Below are 6,146 nucleotides of genomic sequence, written 5' to 3'. Positions count from 1 at the left end.
TGTGTGTGTGTGTGTGTGTGTGTGTGTGTGTGTGTGTGTGTGCTCTGTCTTCTCGATCCCCAGTGAGTCATGGTGGATGGCTGCTTATACTGAGCCAGGATCCTCTGGAGGTTTCTTCCTGTTAAAAGGGAGTTTTCCTCTCCACTGTCGCTAAATGCTTGCTTAGTATGAGGATTGCTGTAAAGTCACTGACACTAGTCAGTTACTTTATGCAATTTGCTGGGTTCCTTATATAGGATTTTTTTTTCTGATTGGCTTAATGAACTGACCTGAATTGGAATGTTTATTATGCGAAGTGCCTTGAGATAACCCTTGTCATGATTTGGTGCTATATAAATAAAATTGAATTGAATTGAATTGAATTTGGCGCTGTATAAATAAGATTGAATTGAACTGAATTGAATTGAAATGGATTGAATTGAATTGAATTGAAATGAATTGAATCCATCCAGTGATTCATGAAACAACACAACAAACACTCGGAAAGGCAAATCTAATAAGTCTACTTTTCACCTTTTTAAGGCAGGTGATGATTGGAAAACCCAAATTCCTGGCCTGGTTTTATTGGTCACTCTCGTTTGTATGGCTAGAGGTTAGATTAATAGGTATTTATAGGTATTTATAGGTATTAACACATTTAATCACATTTCTTGAGAAAAGTTCAAATAGTCTTCAGGTGGTAGTCACTACTCACTAACAGAAAAAACAGGTTAAGATGTTTTTTTATTTCTACAAGCACAAAAAAAATTAGCTCATAATAACAGAAAAATTTACTTGTCGTATTTATAATTTATGTTTGTGTGCCAGTAGGAGCTAAAACGACCTTTATAGGGTGAAGGAAGCCCCTTCTGCCCCTTGAGGCAGCATATAACTTGAACCTCTCTGCCCTGAGGTCTCAGAGTCACATATCTTGGGAGAAGCTGTAAGGCTTTACAGCAATCCATGTTTACACCTCAGAAAAAACTAACTATGACCAGGTTGGCATTTATTGTATCATGTTCATCATGGCAGAGCCTTCAAAGTAATAAAGGAAACCTTGATCTGATAAGACAAAAAGAGAACCGCCGACCACACTAGCAGTCAAATTAGAGTCAATTCAGGAGTTTTCTGAATCACAGAGCTCAAAGACAAATTAAGGATCCAGATTGGAGGCAAACCTAACGATTATCCTATTGTGCTTGTAAGTAATAGTTAAATATGTTTTCTTTGTGCATGCTTTAGCTTTCTCCAGGTTTGTAATTATTTCTAAATATGTTTGTCATGTGGTAGTGATCACGTCTGTTATCGATCGTCCAATCACCCTACGACCCACTTAAGCTCTCTTCTTACCTGTCAGTCATTCAGTCTTTGATGTTGTCTCCAAGCTCCTCAATACTCACACACCTTCAAATCCTCGTTTAGGAGTCTCAACACTCATCACCACCTGGGGCAACTGTTGAACCACCCTTATCCAGTCCCGCTAGCTGATCACGTTGCCGGCTAAATTGTTGGCTAGCCGCGTGTAGCTTCTAGAGTAGCAAGCCAATATCACCCAGGGCTCGGACTTTTGTGTTTGTATTTACCAACATGCAACAAAATTCCTCCTCTCAGGATCTTTCTTCATTGTTGGTCATATTTTATACCGGGAAATCTGTTAGTCAACAGTAAAATGGCTAGCTAACATGCTAGTGCTGAGGTGTGCTTCCAGCATGATTCCTGCCTGTTTATTAAATCTTTTTCTGCTTGAACACAGCTGATTTGTTGATTTAGTGATGAGCTGATGAAGGCTGAGTAGACATTTCAGCTGATAACACACATCGAGGAGGAGAGTTAGTTTTTACCACTGTGAATTAAAACGGACAGTAGGGGGTGTTAAAAGACGCCAAAACTTCCTTAGTGTGCCTTGAAAGCACCATAACCACAGCTTCAGATCTGCAGATTAAATTCTAAAACAATCCACCAGATTAAGATCTGTTATGCAGGACAAGCTACATGCTGCTAATGTTTAAAATGATAAAGGAATCCTCTAGGTTGGATCCTTTAAGGCAGGCATGTCCGAAGTGTGGTCCTCTGAGTGATTGTGTGTGTGGCCTTCACCTGAACTTCTAGAATGATGGCTTTTGTCTCTCCAGTAAGCTGTTGACATAAATCAACACTTTTCTTATTTTTATATTCAGATTTTTATCAATATGCCTATTTGGACCTAATTTCATGGTTTTTGGGAGGAATTTGACCCAAATGCAGAACTGGAAGCCCTCCAACAATTCTGCAGATTAAAAAAATACAAACACAACCAAGGATTCTAACAAATTTTAGTAGAAATTAATGGAACTAACATTAAATAATGTTTGCATTTTCAATTTGGCCCTCATCCTGAAAAGTGATTTAAAGCAATCCCTGACCTTAAGTAGGGAGAATAAAACCCTAGAAAATATCTTCCATTAATTAAGCATGCCTCATAATTATAACATTATAATGTGTTCAGGGGTAATTACACAGTGTGGAGGTGGAGCTGGAGCAGCAGTGGCAGAATTAACCAGGTTTTCTCCAGTTCAGCCCGAGGTCACCAGCAGCCCCCACAAAAAGCCTCTTCTACTGCTTTCTGCCTGGGATGCGTTCCACCGCCTTCATGACTGTAAATCCCTACAAAGTAAAACAATTAGGACAGAAAAACGGGCTTGGGAGTTCTCATGTAAGGCAAAAAAACAAAATAGGAATGGAAAAGAAACATGGTTGGTTTTTGAACAAGTCCTGCCAACAGCTCTCCCACCCCAGCCCCTCCTCTCAAGCCTTTCACTGGATCCAAACCGCAAATCCCACTCTTTGCCTGGAAAAGCAAAGGGGAGACTTGACAGAAATATATATTGGAATTTTTTTCTTTCATAGGGGGTGTGTGGGAATGCCCAGAGCTTTCAGAAAAGCTGTTACTGAGTTAGCAAAATAAGAGTTTATATCTTAAATAAGGTTTTTCCCATAACCATGAGCTCTATTTAAAGCCCTGACAGTACTGTAACCGTGGACGGATTCTGGAATACTGCAATACTTAATTTGTTTTTCTCGGAAGTGCTGCAACTTTCTAATCAAACTCCCTTTGCTTTCCAGGCTGACGTTAATTACAGGTTTCAGCATTGCTGCCTGCAGAAGTTCTAGTTCAAAACAAAATTGCCTGAGCTGAGTCAGAGCTGCTGCTTCTCTTTCACCCTTTTAAAGTCAAATGGGAGTTTAAATAAATAGCAGTGCTGTCACGATGCCTTCATGCTAAAAACAAAAGAAAAACCCTTCCTGCTGAAGTGGGGTTGGACCAGCGCGCCTTGCTGTGGTTTTCTGTGTAATCTCTCAGTTATGCACTTATTTTTTTACCACTGGCATCGTTGGGCTTTGCAGGGTTTTCCATTTCTACTCGTGCTTTTAATGCCAACATGATCGTTATAGTTTCAGCCTGCGTGGAATAGCACTTGTGTCAGCTTTAAAATGAAGCTTTTACAGAATTTACATCTAGATCCATCCAGCATAGCTGTTTCTGGAGTCAAATCCTTTTTTTTTTGTTTGATTATGAGACTGCTGCACTCTATATCCCACAGAGCAAACCAGTTTACATTCCTTCATGTGCTTTGCGTGTAGAGCGATGGCAGGATGTGCAGTGGTTGAAACTGATTACAGCAGATAACCAATATTTTGCTTCATCTTTTTATATTAAAAAAAATAATAATAAAACAAGAAATATGAATGTTGATTTGTGTGAATTTTACCTTTTAGCCTCAGATTAGATTGCAGAGATTCTCCCGTGGATTATGAGACCTGCTGGAGGAAACAGCAGCTGTTTTGTTACTAAAATTTATTTTTATAAATAATAACTGCATGCAAACTTAAACAGGGTGGCTATTGGTTTGAATTCATTTGCATGTTGCATTTGGCAAAGCATAAGGAGTTAGGAGCTTTGATTTTTGCAGCCCAGCTGAACCCCCCTCAGAAAACAACCTGAACAGCATTCCAACCGCTTAGCGACTATTTAGTTTTACTTTAGGGATCATTAGCTTTACTCATTACTTTGTTTTTTTTCTACTAATTTCTTCCAGGCCAGAAATTCTGCGCAGCTTTTGGCATTTATAATACACACACACACACACACACACACACACACACACACACACACGCACACACACACACACACACACACACACACACGCACGCACGCACGCACGCACGCACGCACGCACGCACGCACACACACACACACACACACACACAATCGCAAAATAAAATATTGACTTACACCTTACCATAAGGATCCCTTTATTAACATTACTTAACGCATTATTGTGCATGAATAAGCTATTTTTAAATAAATGAATTATTAAATTAAGTATTAACAACTGTTTAACCATTATGTAATGCATTACTAAGCTGACACCACCCCGGCCTTTTGTCCTAACCTAAAATACACTTAATAGTTAACAATATTGGTAATGTTAATAAAGAGACCCTAACTGTAGAGTGTTACCAAATATTTTTGTGTTTTCTGTTATTTTTACCTACTCTGTTCTCTTTCTGGAGATAACTCAGTGACTCCGGTCCATTGTTACAAACTGTTAGGGAGAGCAGAGAAATATACAGTACTGATAATTGACACATTTAAGGAAAAACTTGAACCCACTGTTGAAAAACTCCAGTGTCCATGTTGCCATTTAGATCATTTTTACATTGATGCAATTAAAAGAAAAGAAAACGGCGCAGAAACATTCATCTTTATCACAATGAAAATGAGTAATATCTGAGCTGTGTGTGAGAATCCTGCAGAGAAAAAAATAATTACAAGTTTTTCATCCATCAATCCATCCACCCCATTTTCTTCAACTTATCCAGAGTCGGGTCGCTGGGACAGCAGCCTAGTCGAGAGGCCCAGACTTCCCTCTCCCCAGCCACTTGGGCCAGCTCTTCTGGGGGAATCCCAAGGCGTTCCCTGGCCAATTGAGAGACATAGTCCCTCCAAAGTGTCCTGGGTCTCCCTTCAGGCCTTCTCTCGGTTGGATGTGCCCGGAAAACCTCAGCAGGGAGGCGTTCAAGAGGCATCCTGACCAGATGCTCGAGCCACCTCAACTGGCTCCTCTCGACATGTTTTTTGGTAACGCTTCGTTTTACAGTCCCTTAATTACTAAGTACTTACATGGTAATTACATAGTAAGTTAAAGTGTATTATTGTGTAACTAAAGTGAGTAACTGTAATAAAGTATAGTTATTGTGTAAAGCAGTATATACTGGGAATGATTAATAAAAATAAAAACTAGAATCAAACCCGAGTTACATGGTAATAACAGTTTAAGAACTCAGAAACACTAATACACTTTAACTTACTATGTAATTACCATATAAGTACTAAGTAATTAGAGGACTGTAAAAGAAAGTGCTACCAGTTTTTTAAATATTTGAAATAAAATCACAAAAATGCTATTGTAATTACTTCTGTGTACTATTTCATCACTTTTTTATTTCATTTATTAATTTTTATTATCAACCAAGTTTAGCTGTACTTGAAATTTATCATTTTCAGACACCAGTTTATCCCTGTTTGTTACTGTTTAAATGGATGTCAATAAAGTAAAATAAATAGGTATTTTGAAAAGTAGTAAAGTTCAGAGAACAATTACTTAAATGTGCTGGCTCTATTTAACCAAATCATGTCAGATTCTACTGATCTGTTCTGTGGGGTACCCCAAGGCTCTGTTTTGGGTCCACTGTTGTTTCTACTGTACATACACCCTCTTGGATGGATAATTGATTATTTTCATAATGTCTCTTATCAGCTGTATACAGATGACATTCAGCTGTACTGCTCGTTTAAGGATTCTGAGTTCTATAAACTGTCTGAACTGCTATAGTGTCCATCAGCTATCACCAGCTGGCTAGAAGATAACTTCCTTCAGTTAAACTGAAAAGACTGAATGTCTGATCACTGCCCCTGAGAGCATGGTTTCCCTGATTAGGCAGCAGCTTGGTCATTTAATTGCTGCTGTCAAATCAAATTTGAGGAATTTGGGTGTTGTTTTTCAACGATCAATGTCTCTTGAAGGCCACCCAAAAATGCTGGTCCGAAATTGTTTTTATCACTTAAGAAATATCTCCAAACTGCAAAGGTTGGTGTCAAAACATGCACTTGAAATGGTTATCCA

The sequence above is a fragment of the Nothobranchius furzeri genome, chromosome 9, assembly GCF_043380555.1.
Source record: "Nothobranchius furzeri strain GRZ-AD chromosome 9, NfurGRZ-RIMD1, whole genome shotgun sequence".
In the NCBI taxonomy this organism is placed as follows: Eukaryota; Metazoa; Chordata; class Actinopteri; order Cyprinodontiformes; family Nothobranchiidae; genus Nothobranchius; species Nothobranchius furzeri.
Note: the sequence above shows the minus strand (reverse complement) of the source record.